The sequence below is a fragment of the Triticum dicoccoides genome, chromosome 1B, assembly GCF_002162155.2.
Source record: "Triticum dicoccoides isolate Atlit2015 ecotype Zavitan chromosome 1B, WEW_v2.0, whole genome shotgun sequence".
Lineage (NCBI taxonomy): Eukaryota > Viridiplantae > Streptophyta > Magnoliopsida > Poales > Poaceae > Triticum > Triticum dicoccoides.
In genome coordinates, this window is record NC_041381.1 from 287860362 (window position 1) to 287884522 (window position 24161).

Here is a 24161-nt window from a genome sequence, read left to right on the forward strand (position 1 = left end):
GGGTGGTTTTAGCGGTTGTACCTGTGAGGATGCATGTAGGAGCCTTCCTTCTCATGCACCTTAAAAGTGTCTTGAACAGCCACTCTAATGAATCTGCATCCTCATCTCTTATCAGGGCGAAACCAAAGAATGTAGTCTGTAAGTGGTTGTTAGTTCCGACAAACACCCCAAGTGGCATATGGTACTTGTTGGTATTATATGTTGTGTCAAACGTTACGCAGTCTCCGAAGTCCTGATACGCCCCTCGGTAGCTTGCGTTCGCCCAGAATATGTTCTTAACTCTATCGGACTCATCGAGTTGCATGTCACAGAAGAATTCCCTGTTTATAGCTTTCATCTCCCTAAAGAAGTTGACAGTCTTTTGGACATCGTCCACATCATCAATCCTTGAATTCTTTGCTTTCCTGTATATTAAAAGTTCATTGAAAAATGCATGTTGAACTGGCGTCAGGTCATGTGTTGCATAATATGTTTGTACTGACAAAGGAAAAAAGATGGAGGCGGTTTATGGGAGGAGAACAAGTTTGTACTTACAGGTTAATCAGGACTTTGGCATTCATTTCGAGGAAGTAGCTACCAGGGTCATCACCATCCAGTATGCTCATGATTTGCGTGTGTTCAATGCCTTTGAACTGCAGGTACTTGACGTACTCCAAGATTGTTTTGTCAAAGTTTTTGTGGGAGTGCAAGAAGACAAGCATTTCTGCGGTGAGCTGTAGCCTGTGGTTGTGTTCCCAGACTATCTCTTTTACGACAAATGTTCCATCCTTTTCCTTCTTCAGCCTCATTTTAGCCCCGCGATTAGTTCTGTCTGTCGTCTTGTTATGCTGTCTATTTGCTTCAGACACCTTTGATTCATAAACTCCATGGCACGTGCAATAATGGTACGCTCTGGTCTTAAACTTGGGGCCTTCCCTGACAGCAAAACCCGCATGCTTTGCATATACGTTGTAGAAGTTCTTTGTTTCTTCGAAAGTTTCAAACCGCATCTCTAGCCTTGGCAGAACGTAAGCTTCAATGTCAGGTGGCTGCACACAACAGTGACCAAACAAAAACGTAGTTATGAAAATGTTAGATGGGGTGGTCACAGCACCATGGTATGGACTGTGCTTGTATGTTTTTTTTCTATATGGATACTTATATGTGTATAGCTCTGCGCTGCCTCCGGTGTTTGTTGTTCACCCTGGTTTATGGGCGCGGGTGGTGTCACCCTTAGCACATGCAGCAATGTATCTCTTGGAGGGAGCAACGTTGACGAAGAACTCCGTCTCTCATTGTACGGCCGTCTCCCCTTAGATTCATTGTGAGGTTGCTTCTGTCTATATGGCTCATATCTTGTACTTTTGAACCTGCTAGAGTGGCCAAAATTTCTGTCTCTTTGGCCCGGTCTTCCTGTCACAACCGCTTTTGCAGCACGGATGATTGATGTTAACAGAGCGACTGGTGGAAGCCTTGTTGCAACCCATCCATGGCTTTCTGTCCTTGGCTTTTTGTATGCGCTGGGGAAGGAAAACATTTGTTGTTGGTGATATTGTTGGCCTCGTTGCAACCCAGCAGCGGCCAAGCTTGCATTCCCAGATATTGGTGTTTGCTGCATAGAAGAACCTGTCCGTGCTTCTGATGATTCCGGTGTATCTTGAAATCTGTCTATATTGTTGAAGTATCGAGGCGATATTTCTGGTGTTACCAAACCAGGTGGTGCCCCATATCTGTTTGGCTCATCAAACGCTCGCTGCGTGCGCCGCCTTGCATGCTTCTGCAAATGACATTCAGCAGTTTTGGGATTAATCTGGTTTCATTTTTAGTCGAACTGATGAACGTTCAGGTTCAACACTGATGTACTGATGTACTATTTTTTAGCACTGCTTGTAAACTGGACATTGAACTCATGCATGACTTCTCTTTTGTTCATCTATAACTTATGCAACTACACTAGAAGTACTCCTAGTTTATGTATCATTGAACTTACTGTGTAGTTGTGGCACTCTCTTAGCACTATCTACTTGGACTGATGCATATGTTTAAGTTATTTTACTTGAAATGAAGCTAGCGTATTAGATGTACTGACAGCAACCTCGACATCCTAATCGTGCATCAATGCATGTACATTACAAGTACTGCTAGTTTATGTATCATTGAACTTACTGTGTAACAATTTTATATTTTTTCAGTAACAATTTTGTTACTCGTTCGAACTGACGCAACTACATGACTTGTACTCTTAGAAATAACATCATAAAACTTTCAGTGGTAGCTGAACCTTAGCACTATCTACTTGGACTAATGCATATGTTTAAGTTTTTTTACTTGAACTGAAGCTAGCATATTAGATGTACTGATAGTAACCTCGACATCCTAATCGTGCATCAATGCATCTACATTACAAGTACTGCTAGTTTATGTATCATTGAACTTATTGTGTAACAATTTTATATTTTTTCAGTAACAGTTTTGTTACTCGTTCGAACTGACGCAACTACATGACTTGTAATCTTAGAAATAACAACATACAACTTTCAGTGGTAGCTGAACCTTAGCACTATCTACTTGGACTGATGCATATGTTTAAGTTTTTTTTACTTGAAATGAAGCTAGCATATTAGATGTACTGACAGCAACCTCGACATCCTAATCATGCATCAAGTGGCAGGGGTGTAAATGAACTGATGCAAGCATTTGCAATGTACCATCGGGTTCTCCTTCATAGTAGGACTGATGAACTGATGGACTGACACAAACGTGGGAAACATACATTACCTCTAGTGGACTGACTTCTTCTTCTACCTCTCGTGGGCGTCTTACTAGCATGTTCTTGGGAGGCGACGCCATTGACGCAACTCCTGCTTGTGGTGGACTTCAGGCGAAGAGGTTCGTTGAGGCAGCACCTTGCGGGGATCACTGCCCCAGAGAAGGAGCCCCGGCGACGGAGGGAGGTAGGAGGCGGGGATGATGGCCCCGTTGATGGATCCGGCGACGGAGGGAGGCAGGAGGCGGGGATGACGGCTCTGTCGAGGGATCCGACGACGGAGGGAGGCAGGAGGCGGGGATCACGACCATGTCGATGGATCCTGTGGTGGAGGGAGACAGGAGGCGTTGATCATGACCCCGACGATGGATCCAGCGATGGAAGGATGCAGGAGGCGGGGATCACGGACCTGTCGATGAATTCAGCAACGGAGGGAGGCAGGAGGTGGGGATCACGACCCCATCGTTGGATTCGATGATAGAAGGATGGAGGAGGCGGCGGAGGATCCGTCGCTGGCCAGTCACAGCGCCACGGGCTCCCTCGCTCCGGCTGCCGCCGTCGCTCGCTCGCCCATGACGCTTGCCTCTGGCGGAAGAAGGCGCGTTGGGGTCGTGGGGATTCTACTGTGGTGTGCGTGTCGCACCTATAGGGGGCGGGGGGTAACAGAATAATATTTTGTTATGGGTAACAGAATAGTCCAGCCCTATATATATACATAGGGTATTTAAGTGCTATAATGTGACAGGGTGAACGAGTGAACTTGAAAGAGATAATGAACAATGAATATTGCTTTATAAGTTTATATTTGATATAGTATGAATCGGAGTCAAAGTGATGGGAAAATAACATAGAAGTGGTGTAATAGATTGCATATGGCATAAAGGGTTCATTTGCAAAAGGAATGAATTGAATAGGAGCACTACAACTCAAGTTATAGCGAATTAGAGTTTGAATTAAATTTAAGTTCAAACAGGTCAAAAGTATTTTAAATTTGGGTTTACAGGATATGAACAACAAGTATTTGGTTCAAGTGTTCGTAGGAGAAAAGAATCAATTGAATTGGATATACGGTTTCCAAGATATGGCCTCCGGAAGGATGAATTCGAATTTGAATAAATTCAAATTTGAACAGTTCAAACATGTGAAAATTTGATTCTATAGGATTCCACTGATCATATGAGTACACAGGAAAAAGAATCACTCAATTTGACTAAACAGGTAGCTAAACGAAAAATTGGTGAAAGTCTGTACAAAACAGGATTTTGAACTGCGGCTACTGTAGCATATCGCCATGTGTCACATGTGGATTGGATGGGAAGGTGTTGTGTGCGCGTGCTCACTAAAAGCAGGGGGAAAACGGCGATGACTTTCTCATGGGAGAGTTTTGTTTTATAACTAAATTTGATTTGATTTTGAGCATGGAATTGGGCATCCCGATTACCAGCCACTTTCTCGTGAAGACAAGTGAATAAACACTCATCATGAGAATAACCCACCTAGCATGGAGGATACTCATAGCCCCCGGTCGCTACATGAGCGATTTGGGCATACAAAATAGATTATTATTTGATGGTTTAGAGTTTGGCACATGCAAATTTACTTGGAACGGTAGGTAAATACCGCATATAGGTAGGTATGGTGGACTCATACGGAACAACTTTGGGTTTATGGAAGTGGATGCACAAGCAGTATTCCCGCTTAGTACAAGTGAAGGCTAGCAAAATATTGAGGAGTGACCAACTAGAGAGTGACAATGGTCATAAACATGCATTGAGATTAACTAACATTGAGTGCAAGCATGAGTAGGATATAAATCACCATGGACATAAATGTCGTGGAGGCTATGTTGTTTTTGTTTCAACTACACGCATGAACATGTGTCAAGTCAAGCCACTTGAATCATTCAAAGGAGGATACCATCCTATCATACTACATCATAACAATTTGAATTTTCATGTTGGCACACAAGATAAACCGTTATCCACTCCTAGCTAATTAAGCATGGCATGAGTAACTGTAATTGAAGGAAATATGCCCTAGAGGCAATAATAAAGTTGTTATTTTATATTTCCTTATTCATGATAAATGTTATTATTCATGCTAGAATTGTATTAACTGGAAACTTGATACATGTGTGAATACATAGACAAAATAACGTGTCCCTAGTATGCCTCTACTAGACTAGCTCGTTGATCAAAGATGGTTAATTTTCCTAGCCATGGACATGAGTTGTCATTTGATAAAAGAGATCACATCATTAGTGGAATGATGTGATGGACAAGACCCATCCGTTAGCTTAGTATAATGATCGTTCAGTTTTATTGCTACTGCTTTCTTCGTGTCAAATATACATTCCTCCAACTATGAGATTATGCAACTCCCGAATACCAGAGGAATGCCTTGTGTGTTATCAAACGTCACAACCTAACTAGGTGATTATAAAGATGCTCTACATGTATCTCCGAAGGTGTTTGTTGGGTCGGCATAGATCGAGATTAGGATTTTTCACTCCGAGTATCAGAGAGGTATCTTTGGGCCCTCTCGGTAATGCACATCATATGAAGCCTTGCAAGCAATGTGACTAATGAGTTAGTTACGGATGATGCACTACAGAACAAGTAAAGAGACTTGCCGGTAATGAGATTTAACTACGTATGAGGATTCCGACGATCGAATCTCGGGCAAGTAACATACCGATGACAAAAGGAATAACATATGTTGACATTGCGATTCGACCGATAAATATCTTCGTATAATATGTGGGAACCAATATGAGCATCCAGGTTACGCTATTGGTTATTGACTGGAGAGGTGTCTCGGTCATGTCTACATAGTTCTCAAACCTGTAGGGTCCGCACGCTTAACGTTCGATGGCGATATGTATTATACGAGTTACGTGTTTTGGTGACCGAAGTTTGTTCGAAGTCCCCGATGAGATCACGGACATGACGAGGAGTCTCTAAATGGTCGAGAGGTAATGATTGATATATTGGAAGGTTATATTCGAACACCAGAATAGTTCCGGAGAGGTTCTGGTATTTTTTGGAGTACTGAGGGGTTACCGGAACCCCCGGGGAAGTAATGGGCCTTATTGGGCCATAGGAGAGAGGAGGAGTCAAGCCACAAGAGGTGGCGTGCGCCCCCCAAGGGAGTCTGAATTGGACAAGGGGGAGGGGTGTGGCCCCCCCTTTCCTTCTTCCTCTCCCTCTCTTTCCCTCTTTCTCCCTCCGTTGGAAAGGAAGGGGGCCGACTAGGACTGGGAGTACTAGTTGGACTCCCCCCACTTGGGCGTGCCCTAGGCCGGCCCTCTCCCCTCTCCCTCCTTTATATACGGGGGCAGGGGGCACCCCAAAGCACAACAGTTGTTTCTTAGCCGTGTGTGGTGCCCCCCCCCCCACCGTTTACTCCTCCGATCATATTGTCGTAGTGCTTAGGCGAAGCCCTGCGCGGATCACATCACCAACACCGTCACCACGCCATCGTGCTGACGGAACTCCTTCGTGCCCCTACTGGATCAAGAGTTCGAGGGATGTCATCGAGCTGAACGTGTGCAGAACTCAGAGGTGACGTACGTTCAGTACTTGATCGGTTGATTCGAGAAGACGTTCGACTACATCAACCGCATTAAGTTAATACTTCCGCTTTCGTTCTACGAGGGTACGTGGACACACTCTCCCCCTCTTGTTGTTATGCATCTCCTAGATAGATCTTGTGTGAGCGTAGGAATTTTTTTGAAATTGCATGCTACATTTCCCAACAGTGGCATCCGAGCCAGGTCTATGCGTAGATGATATGCATGAGTAGAACACAAAGAGTTGTGGGCGGTGATCGACATACTGCTTACCACCAATGTCTTATTTTGATTTGCTGGTATTATTGGATGAAGCGGCCCAGACCAAACTTACATGACTGCGTTCATGAGACCGGTTCCACCAACACATGCAACTATTTTTGCATAAAGGTGGCTGGCGGGTATCTGTTTCTCCAACTTTAGGTAAATCAAATTTGATTGCGGTCGGTCCTTGTGAAGGTTAAAACAACAAACTTGATAAATCACCATTCTGGTTTTTGTGCCATAGGTATGTACGGTTCATGCTAGAAGCCCATAGTAGCCACGTAAAACTTGCAACAAACAAAGTAGAGGACGTCTAACTTGTTTTTGCAGGGCATGTTGTGATGTGATATGATCAAGGCATGATGTGATATAAATTGTTGTATGAGATGATCATGTTTTGTAACAAGTTATTGGCAACTAGCAGGAGCCATATGGTTGTCACTTTATTGTATGAAATACGAACGCTATGTAAGCTTTACTTTATCACTAAGCGGTACCGATAGTCGTAGAAGCAATGGTTGGCGAGACGACCATGATGCTACAATGGAGATCAAGGTGTCAAGCCGGTGACGATGGAGATCATGATGTTGCTTCGATGATGGATATCAAAAGCACAAGATGATGATGGCCATATCATGTACATATTTTGATTGCATGTGATGTTTATATATTATGCATCTTATTTTGTTAGTACGACAGTAGCATTATAAGATGATCCCTCACTAAAATTTCAAGGTATAAGTGTTCTCCCTGAGTATGCACCGTTGCTAAAGTTCTTCGTGCTGAGACACCACGTGATGATCGGGTGTGATAGGCTCTACGTTCAAATACAACGGGTGCAAGCCAGTTTTGCACACGCATAATACTCGGGTTAAACTTGACAAGCCTAGCATATACAGATATGGCCTCGGAACACTGGAGACTGAAAGGTCGAACGTGAATCATATAGTAGATATGATCAACATACACTACAAAAAAATACACTTCCGTGATGATACGTGTTTGTCATAGTAGGTCACGTTTTGTGTCATGCATGTACATCCATGACGATTTTATGGCAGAATCAAGATAGTCATACCTGTGCTGTCGTAGAAGTGTTCCATGACATTACCAAAATTATCATCATGGAAGTGTCCACTTCTATGACTATAAATCGCGCGTCATGGAAGTGCTTTTGTCAAGGGTGACCGACACGTGGCATCCACCGTAATGGGTCGCCGTTAAGCTATCGGGTTTTGGATCCGATAACCCGCTAACAACCAGGACCAATAGGGATTTTCAATGTGTAAATTTCTCATTGGCGAGAGGAACCACGTGTCGGCTCACCGTTGGGACAAATGTCATCCACTCATTGGACCGAAGGCGCCTATGATACGTCGACACGTGGGACAGCCCAACAGTGGCCCATTTAAGGTAAAAAGGCCGGCCCAGCTAAAGGCCCACCATTTTTGTAGACACTAGTGGGCTGGCCCGGTAATAGTCTGCCATGTTTTGGATTAAATTGAGGCCCATATCAAATCAGGCCTGTTCATAGCCTGCTGTGTTTTGGGCCAAATTACAGCCCATGTTGGAGCAGGCCCATTAATAGGCCTCTTTTCTTTTGGGCCCATTCTAAGCTAGGTTTGTATTTCATCTTGTTAAATGCCTGTATACCAGTTCGGCCCGATAATAGTTTCCACCTGTTAGCGGCCCGTGGTGCAACTGGGACGTTGTTGGCCCGGTTTAACTTTAGGTCATTTAATGGCCCATCCAGAAACTGGGATATATCTTGTACGAAGTAACTTTAGGCCTCTTAACGACCCGTAGTCTTCGTGGATAAATTTCAGCCCAACTGGCCTATCGGCCTGTTAATGGCACGTGTAACAGTTGGGCCAAATTACAACCGGCTTGAATCTGGCCTGCTTCCTGCCCATCTGATAATGGCCCGTGACACTGTTGGACCTACTGTGACGCCCCCAATTTAATCGTACACTAATCATGCATGCAAATGTGTACGATCAAGATCAGGGACTCACGGGAAGATATCACAACACAACTCTAAAACATAAATAAGTCATACAAGCATCATAATACAAGCCAGGGGCCTCGAGGGCTCGAATACAAGTGCTCGATCATAGACGAGTCAGCGGAAGCAACAATATCTGAGTACAGACATAAGTTAAACGAGTTTGCCTTAAGAAGGCTAGCACAAACTGGGATACAGATCGAAAGAGGCGGAGGCCTCCTGCCTGGGATCCTCCTAACTACTCCTGGTCATCGTCAGCGGGCTGCACGTAGTAGTAGGCACCTCCGGGGTAGTAGTCGTCATCGACGGTGGCGTCTGGCTCCTGGGCTCCATCGTCTGGTCGCAGCAACCAGGTAAAGAAAGGGAGGAAAAGGGGGAACAAGGCAACCGTGAGTACTCATCCAAAGTACTCGCAAGCAAGGAGCTACACTACATATGCATGGATATATGTGGAAAGGGCCATATCAGTGGACTGAACTGCAGAATGCCAGAATAAGAGGGGGATAGCTAGTCTTATCGAAGACTATGCTTCTGGTCACCTCCGTCTTGCAACAGGTAGAAGAGGGTAGGTTGAAGTCCTCCAAGTAACATCGCATAGCATAATCCTACCCGGCGATCCCCTCCTCGTAACCCTGAGAGAGAGCGACCACCGGGTTATATCTGGCACTTGGAAGGGTGTGTTTTATTAAGTATCCAGTTCTAGTTGTCATAAGGTCAAGGTACAACTCCAAGTCATCCTGTTACCGAAGATCACGGCTATTCGAATAGATTTAACTTCCCTGCAGGGGTGCACCACATAACCCAACACGCTTGATCCCATTTGGCCGGACACACTTTCCTGGGTCATGCCCGGCTGCGGAAGATCAACATGTCGCAGCCCCACCTAGGCATAAGAGAGAGGTCAGCACGCTGGTCTAAACCTAAGCGCACAGGGGTCTGGGCCCATCGCCCTTAGCACACCTGCACGTTGCGAGGGCGGCCGAAAGCAGACCTAGCCTAGCAGGCATTCCAGTCCAATCCAGCGCGCGCCGCTCCATCACTGACGTCACGAAATGCTTTGGCTGATACCACGACGCCGGGATACCCATAACTACTCCCACGTAGATGGTTAGTGCATATAAGGTCAACGACCCAACTCAGATCAAATACCAAGATCTCATTAAGCGTGTTAAGTATCTGCGAACGCCGACCAGGGCCAGGCCCACCTCTCTCCTAGGTGGTCTCAACCTGCCCTGCCGCTCCGCCACAAAGTAATAGTCGGGGGCCGTCGGGAACCCAGGCCCACCTCTACCGGGATGGAGCCACCTGTCCTTTCAGCCCCCATCTCCGAACAGTATCACAGGTAATGCAATAGTGTAAAGTACATAGTATATGCCCGTGATCACCTCCCGAAGTGATCACAGCCCAATAGTATAGCATGGCAGAAGGACAAGAGTGTAGGGTCACTGATGGAACACTAGCATCCTATACTAAGCAGTAGGATAGCAGGTAAAGGTAACAACAATAGTAGCAAGGACAGGCTATGCAGCAGTATAGGATTAACTGAAAGCAGTAACATGCTACACTACTCTAATGCAAGCAGTATAGAGAAGAGTAGGTGATATCTGGTGATCAAAAGGGGGGGCTTGCCTGGTTGCTCTGGCAAGAGAGAGGGGTCGTCAACTCCGTAGTCGAACTGGGCAGCAGCAGCGTCAGTCTCGTAGTCTATCGGAGATAAGAGGGGGAAGAAACAATGAATACAATGCAAACATAAACACGACGATGCGTGACGTGACAATGAGCGGTGCTAGGTGTGCCCTAACGTGGTATGAGGTGGTACCGGTTAAGGGGGGAAACATCCGGGAAGTATTCCCGGTGTTTCGCGTTTTCGGGTAGAGGAGCCGGAGGGGGAAAGTTGCGAGTTCGATAGGTTAGGGGGGTGTGGCGGACGAACGGGTTGCGTATCCGGAATCATCTCGTCGTTCTGAACAACTTTCATGTACAAAGTTTCTTCATCTGATAAACGGTTTAATTTATATTATTTATCAAAGTTTTAATCATTTTCTATAATTATTATTAATTCGAAAATAAATAGGAAAATGCTACGAGTACACAGAAGTGTACCCAGCTAGAGTGTGTGTGTGTGTGTGAGGCTGGCTTGTGGGACCAAGGGGGCCAGTCAGCAGTCTAGTCAGCATCGACCATTGACGGGTCAAGCTGACTAGTGGGGCCCAGGTGTCATTGACACAGGTTTAACCTAGTGTTAAGTTTTATTGATAACAGATTAATTAGCAGGGTGGGTCCCATCTGTCAGTGAGTGGTTACCTTAGTTAATTATGTATATTAACTAATCTGCAGTTAATTAACGCGTGGGGTCCTGGAGTTAGTGAGTGTTAGTAGGGGGTAAATGACGTCCTCGTCATCATGGTTAACGTCGACAAGGAGCTATAGTGCGCCGGCGACGGCAGCAACGCGAGAACCCGTCGGGCTTGCGCTACGGGCATCGGTTCGATGCGTGAAGGGGACCGATGGGTAGCTGGTGGTCGACCACGTCGACCGGTGGTCGCGGGGCGGCCGAACTTGGCCGGAGACGACGGCGGAGTTGACATCCGCCGCGGCGCAGGCGGCTGCCGGAATAGGCGTGGTGGGACGACGCGAGGTAGGCAGCAGGCGCGGACTATGCGGGCGGGCTACCGGCTAGCGGCAGTGTGGCCACGCATGGGAGCGTGCACAGGCTGCAGTGAACATGCCGGGGGGGTGCAGCGGGGCACCGTGGTGTGCACCGGCGCACGCGCGCGACGCAAGGAAGGAGGGGAAGGAGGATAGAAGGGGGTGCTCACAGGGGAGCTGCAGGGGGAAGGCAATGGGCTCGAGGAGGTGGCGACAGTCCGGCGAGGGAGGGCGGGCTCCGGGCAGAGCGGTCCTCGGGAGGCGGCGGGCGCGGTCGACCCGGCGGCGGCGGGGTCGGGCGACGCAGATCCGGCGAGGAGGTCGAGGACGGAGCGGTTCTGCCGGGAGGCGGTCCGACGAAGTGGTGGGTGATCCGACGAACGGCGGCGAGGGGCGACGGGGGCAACGATGTGGGCGGGATCGGGCGCTGGGGCCCCGATCCAGACGGGATCGAGAGAGAGGGGGGGAGTGGGGATCGTGTGCCGGTTAGGGTTAGGTTTCGGTGGAGGTAGGGGTTAGTAGGGGAGGTGGACCGGGGTGGGCCGGCCCGTTCGAGCGGCTGAGGCCAGCTGGGCCACTTGTGGTCCAGCGGGGGGGGGTCCTGTTTTCTTTCTCTCCCTTTTTTTTGTTTGGTAGTTTTCCTTTTCTCTTTTTTTTCAATTTCTTTTCTGTTTATTTTTACCTTTGTTTTATAAATTATAAATCTAGCCCCTAAATTAGAACTAATACTTATGACACTACCAATTGATTTGGCACCCTAAACAATTAGTTTAAATTTTTTTAGTATTTAAAAGACAATTAAATATTAGTTTTACTGCAGTTTTTATTAATTTAGTGATTTTAACTACTTTATAAAAAGATGTTTCCTCCACCATAAATACCTATGCATTATTTGTCACCTCTCGAACATTTTAGTATTAAAGTTTGAAAATCTTTACCGTTTGACTTTATTTTAAGTTTGAATTTCGAATCTATTTTGAACTAACACGAGATTAACAACAGTAACCGTGGTGACGTGGCATCATTAACGTGGGATTACTGTAGCCTAATTGCCCGGGCGTGACAATTCTCCTCCACTACAAGAAATCTCGTCCCGAGATTTAGGAGCGGTTATAAGGGGGGAAGGGATCTGGTTACGAAATTCTAACGATTCTTCTCGGTCATAGTTGCTCTTCTCGAAGTGGTCGATCCAATACATTGATGTCTTCATTTTTCTGCTTCAGGTCATTAAGATGAAGTTGGCATCCTTTCTTCGGAAACTCCATCGTACTTACGAATAGGTCACGGGGTAGATCGGAAACGACAGAATGCTATAAGGGTAATAACCTGGGATTAACCCATGAATGAGCATATGAGTACCTCTCGAGTTGAACAAATAGAACACATCGAGAGTAAAGTTGGAAGGTCCAACAAGAAGTTTCAGGCAGCCAGGCAATCGTTCAATGCCTAGTCAGAAGGTGAAAGGGGTTTCAAGCAACGGAATAATTATTGTTTCCGATGCCAGAATTGATGATCTCATCGGAAGGTGGCTCATGAATTACATACGAGTCCACGCGGGAGGAATAACTTTGGGAACAGGGGTGTACAGGAGAGTCAGGTTTCGATCCTGTGGAACTGTAGGTTATGGGCCCACCATGTGGTTGAAAGTAGGAAGGGGGCCGACATCTTGCACGGTCATGATAGTAAGGCGTGTCAGAGGGTAGCCTGTCAGTTATGTCGGCAACAACATCGATACCAGGGGCGAGGGACGAAGAGAACCATTTTCCTGCTCGTTGAACGAGGCGGGCCAATAGGCAAAGTTCCCGTCCGTCGGTGGCTACCGAAATGTCATCAACAGTAGAAACAGGGTCTTACTGGCACGGTTGTACTCTAACGTGTTTTACATAAGCAGAAGATTACTACTGCTTATATAATATAGATCACAAGAAGGGTTAAGCAAACCAAAGGAAAGGAAAGGTGATTACCAGGTTAAACAGAACAATGGAAAGGAAAAATGTGTTTAAACACATTTCGGGGGCATATCCTTCCCAAGGACAAGCAGAGCAAGATATCCATGACAGGATATAGAGTGGATAACCATTTAGGTAAGGGGAGAGGAATTTGATGACCATACCCATACAGCGGTGTTTGGATAATCGAGCAGGAAACATTTAGCATTGGGCTTCAAATGTTTTTGTTGAAAATCGGAGTACCATGGACATGCTTCAAGATAGCATTGACATGGTCTTTTAAAAAAAATCAGACTTTAATACTCAAAGGATTCATCGGGAACAACTTATAGAATAAGTCTAACCACATCCTCATGGAAGAATAGATAACCTTGTTAAACGGAAACTATAACAATAGGGCCTCCGGCCAGGTGTGCTAGGCACGACATCACCTTACAGGGTCACATAAAGACCATTGTTATAACTCTTGGAAATATGTTCCAACCATCATATCTGACCGAGATTTAGATCTGATTGGTGTTGGGATACCTCAGGCTCAGGATGCCTGAGAAGAAAAGGTGCGACACAAATTAACGAGGTGACATTGTAAGACTCTCGGGGAACGAACTATGGGAGAGAGTTCCAAAACAAGAGTTCATCATTAAATCAAGGAGAGGGTGAGGAGGTGGCTGGTGGACTCAGCGACTTTCCATTGGGATTAAAAAAAGGATTTCCATGATTATCTGAACAAGGAGATAACCTTTGTCAGATTAAATGATATAGTGAGGTATGCTCGAGGAAAACATACATAATTAAACATTGGTTGAAAGGTGCACCCGAAATATGGGCTGGGTTGCATGACCAATGTTAGAATGGTGATTCAATTATCGGAAGACTTAGAATGAAACTATCGCCCATTCACTCCAAAGCAATAGGGTTGCTAGAAGTTTTGAATTCACACGTCATAGCTCAATTGTCGGTATTCCAGTAAAAAAACAATACGGGGTCCAAGGAATGAACGGAGATGGCGAGAAGTATTATTATATCAAGAATTCTTAAGAGGTGGTGAAATTCTCACCACATTCTTGACAAAAGAGATGGTAATACTCCAAGGTAATTACGAACAAAGGCTGGATAGCAAGGAACTCAAGGTATAACACAGAACACGAACAAGTTTGTGTTGGAGGGGAGGCATTAAAATGGTCGATGACAACACAAATCATCAAGGGCAAGGATGGTATTTTTCATCATGAATTCAATTGATATCCAGGGAGGAGTCAAGATGTTGATGATGATCACGACAAATTTTATCGAGAGGCTCCACGAAGATGTAATAGATCGGCGATGACATCAAGTCAAAGGAATGATGAAGCGAAAGGTTAATGGAACCGAGGGTACGACACAAACTCCAAAGCAAGCTTGCTGTCCAAAGTGAAATGATATGATGAGGAAAGATCGACGTAAGCTTAGCTCATCGTCAAAAAATTGTGCTCTGGGAAGAAGGACCAGGTAGCACAGTTAGAATCATCACGACAACGATATAGCCAAACAGGCTAGGAATGGCGTGATCGGGTACAAACTCATACTTATAGAAGCTTACTGAAGAGTTGTTGAACCGCAGTGCGGACTCGGTTCAGTTATCGGTGTCTATGAGTGTTTAATAACTCAGAGCCCGTGAAAAATTGGAATCAGTGGGAAGGTAGCACTTGATGGAGAACTCATAAGAAGTTATGAAGTTTTGTGATAATCTCGAGATACCAGGGGGGTAATACTCGACGACAGTCCAAAGTAGAGCTTGGACTGGGGTATGGCTCTATAGAAGGTATGTGCTTAAACATGCACGAGAAATGGTATTTAAAGGAGATCATGGTCGGAACCACGATTGCAAAGGATCAATTCACAGATACCAGATGATATTTATTAAGGAAATGGTTATTATTTCAAGAAGCTTCCATGATAGGATCTACATCGTGCCCATGGGCATGAGCACAAAGTTCATGGTCGACTCCCACTTTGTCAATACATAACCTTCCATTCACCTCTCCTATTTCAAAAATAACATTAGTTCTTGAAAGTTTTACCTGGTGCAATACCAGATAAGTATGACTCGTGAAAACTTTCGAGTTCACACATATTAAGGAAGGCATAGGTTCAACCCGTCAGGGTATCGTGGAAGCATAACCCTCAAGCTTCAATAGTAAATAACACAAGCTCTATAGTAGAGCATGGTTGACAAAAACAGAGGATACAATTTACCCAAGGCATTATGTACCAGGAAAGAACTTCTCGAGGTTTTTGTATACGAAGGACACTGTCGGATGATATTTCAACAAAGGATCCGACGGTCCATACTGAAACTGGTGTGAGTATCGGCACACAACCAGAGGAAGAAACAATGCGAAGGCATTGGATTATAGAAGCAACTGACTAAATCAAAGCTCACATGTAAAGGAATTATGATTACCAAATCAAAGGATCAGAAGCAAACGCTCTGATTAAGGATGGATAGGTTGAGTAAGCTTAGGGGTAAAATCGACAACAATTTGATTGGTCGAGATCAAGCTCATGTTTAAAGTGACTTCTGAGTCGGAAAGATAATTTAAAAGGATCAACTGATGATTGCGTGCATTCGCACTCATGTTGAATCAATAGGATCAAAATGACGGTGCCTAAGGATACTAACGAATATTGCCAGACATATGGAAAGCATCCAAAATGCAAGCAGACAAGTATTGCAGAGCAATAAGCTACTAAGGATTTTTGGAGTATCGAATAGTATTTCGAAGACCACTGTGGAACACATGAACAACGTTGAAAGAATGGATACTTGGTAAGTGTGAGGAGTTATCCATAGGGGGTATTCATGTGGCAAAGATTTGCAATGCAATGGCTCAAAAGATTCTTAAAAGTTGAAGCAATTCGATGCATCTTGTAATAACAAGAGCAGCTAGGGATGAATGTAAGAATGGCAAGGGTAATAAGTTATCCATAAGGATTTATCGGTGGTAGGGAATTGCAAAAGAAGTGGGCACAAAGTCTCGAGCGAACTTCAGTGAGTATCTTCAGAATCTTCTGGTGTAACAAACGATCATCGGGAGTGAGGGGCTCTCCGGGAGAAAGTATTTTCGAGAACCTAAAGTTAGATTTTTAGAAAATCATTTAACCCGAATAGAGGAGAGATTAGAGTCCCAGAGTATAGGTCGAGGAATAAAAGATCCTAATACCACCCAATTGGCGACGTGGGCCCATGGGCCGCACAGCCAAGTTAGTAAAACAATTTTCATCGACTAGACTCAACTTCAGCCAAGGAGTTGGAAAGGGGGATTCCTACAGGCAGTCGGCTCTGATACCAACTTCTGACGCCCCCAATTTAATCGTACACTAATCATGCACGCAAATGTGTACGATCAAGATCAGGGACTCACGGGAAGATATCACAACACAACTCTAAAACATAAATAAGTCATACAAGCATCATAATACAAGCCAGGGGCCTCGAGGGCTCGAATACAAGTGCTCGATCATAGACGAGTCAGCGGAAGCAACAATATCTGAGTACAGACATAAGTTAAACGAGTTTGCCTTAAGAAGGCTAGCACAAACTGGGATACAGATCGAAAGAGGCGCAGGCCTCCTGCCTGGGATCCTCCTAACTACTCCTGGTCGTCGTCAGCGGGCTGCACGTAGTAGTAGGCACCTCCGGGGTAGTAGTCGTCATCGACGGTGGCGTCTGGCTCCTGGGCTCCATCGTCTGGTCGCAGCAATCGGGTAAAGAAAGGGAGGAAAAGGGGGAACAAGGCAACCGTGAGTACTCATCCAAAGTACTCGCAAGCAAGGAGCTACACTACATATGCATGGATATATGTGTAAAGGGCCATATCAGTGGACTGAACTGCAGAATGCCAGAATAAGAGGGGGATAGCTAGTCTTATCGAAGACTATGCTTCTGGTCACCTCCGTCTTACAACAGGTAGAAGAGGGTAGGTTGAAGTCCTCCAAGTAACATCGCAGAGCATAATCCTACCCGGCGATCCCCTCCTCGTAACCCTGAGAGAGAGCGACCACCGGGTTATATCTGGCACTTGGAAGGGTGTGTTTTATTATGTATCTAGTTCTAGTTGTCATAAGGTCAAGGTACAACTCCAAGTCGTCCTGTTACCGAAGATCACGGCTATTCGAATAGATTTAACTTCCCTGCAGGGGTGCACCACATAACCCAACACGCTTGATCCCATTTGGCCGGACACACTTTCCTGGGTCATGCCCGGCCGCGGAAGATCAACACGTCGCAGCCCCACCTAGGCATAAGAGAGAGGTCAGCACGCCGGTCTAAACCTAAGCGCACAGGGGTCTGGGCCCATCGCCCTTAGCACACCTGCACGTTGCAAGGGCGGCCGAAACCAGACCTAGCCTAGCAGGCGTTCCAGTCCAATCTGGCGCGCGCCGCTCCATCGCTCACGTCACGAAATGCTTCGGCTGATACCACGACGCCGGGATACCCATAACTACTCCCACATAGATGGTTAGTGCGTATAAGGTCAACGACCCAACTCAGATCAAATACCAAGATCTCGTTAAGCGTGTTAAGTATCCGCGAACGCCGACCAGGGCCAGGCCCACCTCTCTCCTAGGTGGTCTCAACCTGCCCTGCCGCTCCGCCACAAAGTAACAGTTGGGGGCCGTCGGGAACCCAGGCCCACCTCTACCGGGATGGAGTCACCTGTCCTTTCAGCCCCCATCTCCGAACAGTATCACAGGTAATGCAATAGTGTAAAGTACATAGTATATGCCCGTGATCACCTCCCGAAGTGATCACAGCCCAATAGTATAGCATGGCAGACGGACAAGAGTGTAGGGTCACTGATGGAACACTAGCATCCTATACTAAGCAGTAGGATAGCAGGTAAAGGTAACAACAGTAGTAGCAAGGACAGGCTATGCAGCAGTATAGGATTAACTGAAAGCAGTAACATGCTACACTACTCTAATGCAAGTAGTATAGAGAAGAGTAGGTGATATCTGGTGATCAAAGGGGGGGGCTTGCCTGGTTGCTCTGGCAATAGAGAGGGGTCGTCAACTCCGTAGTCGAACTGGGCAGCAGCAGCGTCGGTCTCGTAGTCTACCGGAGATAAGAGGGGGAAGAAACAATGAATACAATGCAAACATAAACACGACGATGCGTGACGTGACAATGAGCGGCGCTAGGTGTGCCCTAACGTGGTATGAGGTGGTACCGGTTAAGGGGGGAAACATCCGGGAAGTATTCCTGGTGTTTCGCGTTTTCGGGTAGAGAAGCCGGAGGGGGAAAGTTGCGAGTTCGATAGGTTAGGGGGGTGTGGCGGACGAACGGGTTGCGTATCCGGAATCATCTCGTCGTTCTGAACAACTTTCATGTACAAAGTTTCTTCATCTGATAAACGGTTTAATTTATATTATTTATCAAATTTTAATCATTTTCTATAATTATTATTAATTCGAAAATAAATAGGAAAATGCTACGAGTACACAGAAGTGTACCCAGCTAGAGTGTGTGTGTGTGTGTGTGAGGCTGGCTTGTGGGACCAAGGGGGCCAGTCAGCAGTCTAGTCAGCATCGACCATTGACGGGTCAAGCTGACTAGTGGGGCCCAGGTGTCATTGACACAGGTTTAACCTAGTGTTAAGTTTTATTGATAACAGATTAATTAGCAGGGTGGGTCCCATCTGTCAGTGAGTGGTTACCTTAGTTAATTATGTATATTAACTAATCTGCAGTTAATTAACGCGTGGGGTCCTGGAGTTAGTGAGTGTTAGTAGGGGGTAAATGACGTCCTCGTCATCATGGTTAATGCCGACGAGGAGCTATAGTGCGCCGGCGACGGCAGCAACGCGAGAACCCGTCGGGCTTGCGCTACGGGCATCGGTTCGATGCGTGAAGGGGACCGATGGGTAGCTGGTAGTCGACCACGTCGATCGGTGGTCGTGGGGCGGCCGAACTTGGCCGGAGACGACGGCGGAGTTGACATCCGCCGCGGCGCAGGTGGCTACCGGAATAGGCATGGTGGGGCGACGCGAGGTAGGCAGCAGGCGCGGACTATGCGGGCGGGCTACCGGCTAGCGGCAGTGTGGCCACGCACGAGAGCGTGCATAGGCTGCAGTGAGCAGGCCGGGGGGCGCAGCGGGGCACCATGGTGTGCACCGGCGCACGTGCGCGACGCAAGGAAGGAGGGGAAGGAGGATAGAAGGGGGTGCTCACAGGGGAGCTGCAGGGGGAAGGCAATGGGCTCGAGGAGGTGGCGACAGTCTGGCGAGGGAGGGCGGGCTCCGGGCGGAGCGGTCCTCGGGAGGCGGCGGGCGCGGTCGACCCGGCGGCGGCGGGGTCGGGCGACGCAGATCCGGCGAGCAGGTCGAGGATGGAGCGGTTCGGCCGGGAGGCGGTCCGACGAGGTGGTGGGCGATCCGACGAACGGCGGCGAGGGGCGACGGGGGCAACGATGTGGGCGGGATCAAGCGCTGGGGCCCCGATCCAGACGGGATCGAGAGAGAGGGGGGGAGTGGGGATCGTGTGCCGGTTAGGGTTAGGTTTCGGTGGAGGTACGGGTTAGTAGGGGAGGTGGACCGGGGTGGGCCGGCCCGTTCAAGCGGCTGAGGCCAGCTGGGCTACTTGTGGTCCAGCGGGGGGGGTCCTGTTTTCTTTCTCTCCCTTTTTTTTGTTTGCTAGTTTTCCTTTTCTCTTTTTTTTCAATTTCTTTTCTATTTATTTTTACCTTTGTTTTATAAATTATAAATCTAGCCCCTAAATTAGAACTAATACTTATGACACTACCACAATTGATTTGGCACCCTATACAATTAGTTTAAATTTGTTTAGTATTTAAAAGACAATTAAATATTAGTTTTACTGCAGTTTTTATTAATTCAGTGCTTTTAACTACTTTATAAAAAGATGTTTCCTCCACCATAAATACCTACGCATTATTTGTCACCTCTCGAACATTTTAGTATTAAAGTTTGAAAATCTTTACCGTTTGACTTTATTTTAAGTTTGAATTTCGAATCTATTTTGAACTAACACGAGATTAACAACAGTAACCGTGGTGATGTGGCATCATTAACGTGGGATTACTGTAGCCTAATTGCCCGGGCGTCACACCTACGGCCTGCGGTTATACCGGTCTGCTTACAGCCCATAATTTTATTGGGCCAAATAGGGCCCGAGATATATGTTGGCCTGTATTGGCCCATGATTTTTCAGCTCAACGCTAGCCCATTCTAGTTTTTAGCCTGTTAAAAGCCCATGGTATTCACTGGCCCAGCTAGCCAGAACTTTACTCGGCCTGTTAAAGCCAGAAAATTACTATACGATTAGACCTGCTAATGGCCCAAGATGATTATAGGCCCATGTTTTGGCCCATATGAGTAATGGGTCGGCCTGAAGACCGACAACATTGATATCCATTGAACCTTCTGGCCTAAATTATAGCATACCGACCAAGAATAAACCTAGACTATACAATAAAGAAATTACGGTATAATAAAGTGCAACATGACTGCAGATTACATACACTTGGCATCAAAGGTCGCCACCAGTGCATACAAACGAGCCAACAAAAGAATATAAAAAACTAAGAGCACTTCAGAAGGCATTAGGCCTGGACGAGACGGCCACCCCAAGCAGCCGAACAAGCTGATGAGACCTCAATTGTGTCAATGATAGATGATGCATCACTAGCTTTATAGCACCAAAGCTCGCAAGGTAGTCCTCTGAGATCTTCATTGCTTCTTTGACATCAAGTCGGAGCTTAGCTGAAGCAAGCCTTTCCGCTTTAAGTTGAGACTGAAGAAGTCGAACTGATTGAGGCAGCGACTGCACAGAGGTTGTCTCACAACTGTCGGAGAGTAGCTTCAACTCACTGTCTTCATCAAGACAGGACTTTGGGGTCATCTCGCTCTCTTCAAGATGGTTTGGCTCACTATATTCCCTAAAGTTCTGCCTGGCATAAGAGGTGCGACTCTGAAAGAGAAACAAAGAGAACGTAACAGGTTCCCTAAAGTTCTACCTGGCATAAGAGGTGTGACTCTAAAAGAGAAACAAAGAGACACGTAACAGGTTTCACAATTATATAAGAAAATAAATGGATCTGTTCTGCATAAGGAACATGTTTTTACAACTACAATTTAAAACTGGTAGATGTTGCAAACATCCAATTAGATGTAAACAGCAAAGTAAATAGCAGTGGAGGAAATGATGCCTATCCAAATCTATACTAGAACAAAGTTTGAAGGCTTGAGAAGGATGAACCTACATTACATGTTAACACGGGTTGGACAAAGCCCTTCTCCATGTTGATGGAAGCATAATTCAATAAATTCCCCAAAGAAACTTCTTTATAAGCGTTGCCATTGTCCTACATTTTGCAAAGAGTAAATATAGATCACATAATATTAGAAGAAATAGAGGATAATGAAGCTCAGGTGCAGACTGATGATGCATAATCAAATAGCAATTAATTAAGTACAACTTTACAAGGCAAAAGGTACTGACAAGAGAAATGCAGACATCAACGTGTGTAGTGGCATTGGCTTTATTCAACATTTTGGTATGAGTAAATGTAGATCTGATAATTTGGGGGAAGTGGAGGGCAGGGCAGATAAGATGCAAAGTAATGCTAGACAATCAACTATCTCGTGATGCAAGTACAGTAACACCACCACCGTCCGTTATTACTTGTCGCTCAAATGGATGTATCTAGCACTATTAAGTTCTAAATATATCCAATTGATCAACAATTAATTTGATACAGAGGGAGTACATGACAATAGGTACTTACATGAGCAATCCAAAACTTATTAAACATTGTGTTAATTCTACATTTATCTAAGAGTAAATATAGATCTCATAATTTTGAGCATAGGGAGGATAAAGAAGCGAACATTTACGGTGATGCTACATAATCAAACATCAATGATTGTAAGTATGCTGACAAAGCGCAAGAGGTACTGACAGGAGCAATGCAGTGCCCAGTATTGTTGTGAGATCCTATGATCCTTTGAGCAAGGAGATTCATCTGAAATTAGTTTTCATACAAGAGAGAAGGTAAGGCACATGCAGAAATTTAGGAGTTCAAATTTTGAATTCATATCATACACAATACTGACGATGGGCTCTCAACAGTTCTAATATGGGTTTGGCCAATGGAGTAGGGGTAAAGTGTGGTACAATTGGGCCTATGTTTTCTGTGGCTGCTGATCTATCTGATTTAACAGGTATCACTACCTTTTCCAAATACCTAGTTGTAGTCCTTGAGAATCTGCACTCACCCTCTTCCTTTTGGACATCTATTACAGAAGAACAACATTTGACTGGAAAACGTAGTATGATGATACATGGAATTGGTACAGAAAATGGATAGGTATGGCATATACTCATATATGATGCTTAAACGATGGTGGTGTAAGAAAGTAGAAGTAATGCAAGAGGTTATATGCAAAATATGTGCGACCAATACAACCTTGCCAAGTTAGAGCAAGCACATTGATGGGTGAATAAGATAGGCCATCCTCCACCATGCCAAGTTTGTTAGCCAGTGGATTGTTCCGCAATATTCCTCTCGTGCGCCCATTCTCATATTCATTTTGATCATGTTCAATACCTGACATGCATGAAAACATAAAAACAAGTGAGATTATCTTTGTAATGCAGAAGTGATTCTAATCCTATATTGCCTCCTTGTAAACCCCTTTGTGCTATCTCTTCAATTCTACTGAGAGATGCCATGCATGCTGTAATTTGGGGTGTGCATTAATATACTGTGGCCTACTACTCAAAATATGAGATCTCCAGAAGTGATGATACTTCGCAGATGACAGATTCAACATATAGTTAAGAAGAACAAGTCAACCTGGCCTGACGGGTTCAAAATATACTAAGGGAGAACAACTCGACGTGACCAGTCGACCGCAAATGTCTCTGCTACTCTTCCCAACAAGGAACATACTTATTAAAGAAGAGAAGAGGATCATGTTAAAGAAGAGCAGAAGAGCAAGCAGATTGAAGATATTACAATGTTTTCTATACAATGTTTGTTGCCCACCCATGATGAACCAAAGTGCATAGAGAAATATTATTCCTTCGTGTCTCTCCATATGTGGCTCACATGCATTTCGAAACTGAAGTAGGGACATTTAGCTGAACAATTAAACATGTCTCAGTTTTACTAAGATGAGCATAATATCATATTCAAATTCGTACAACTAAGCTTGTTTAGCTCGATGGGTGGAGCAGTGCTATTACGACACAAACCATGTAGGCTGATTGTGGTCATCATAAAATGGGGAAACCGTAAGCATGATGAGTATAGTGTTGACCGTGGTAGTGGGATGGCAGATCTGATGCTGCAAACCGTGCAAAGGATAGTTAGCAACCGATGTTTGCTTTGAAATAACAACTAAGATTTGGTATGGAGAAGAAAGTACAGTCAACAAGTGACAAAGAAATGCAATTCTGTCGTCTCTCTATATGTGGCGACATGCATTTGGAAATTTAAGTGGGACCTTTAGCTAACCAATTAAATGTGTGTGTTAACTAATATCAATATCATATCACAATCATATTTGAACAACTAAGCTTTGGAATTATGAGTGTTGTGTTGTTTAGCTTGAAGGGCGGAGTACTGCTAGTACGACAGAAAGCACCTAAGCAGATCATAGTAGAGTAGATAAAAGGGGAAAACCCTAAGCATCAAGAGTAAAATCAGGAAAGTGGAACTAGCTGGACCATATGGGCTTGTATTGCCGGTACGACAAGAAAGAGCTACATAAGAACAAAACAAAGCCATGACCCGCCGAGCCCTAGTCCAATATACAAAGGAGTGAAGGTAAATTTGTACAAAAAATTGGGATCCCCTGTACTCTGAGCCATCTGGGCCGCCCAATATTTTAACTGTAGCTCCGCCGGTGTGTGGTGCACATGCTTTTCAAAACGGATATAGGAACATTAGGTGACCAATTAAACATTCTC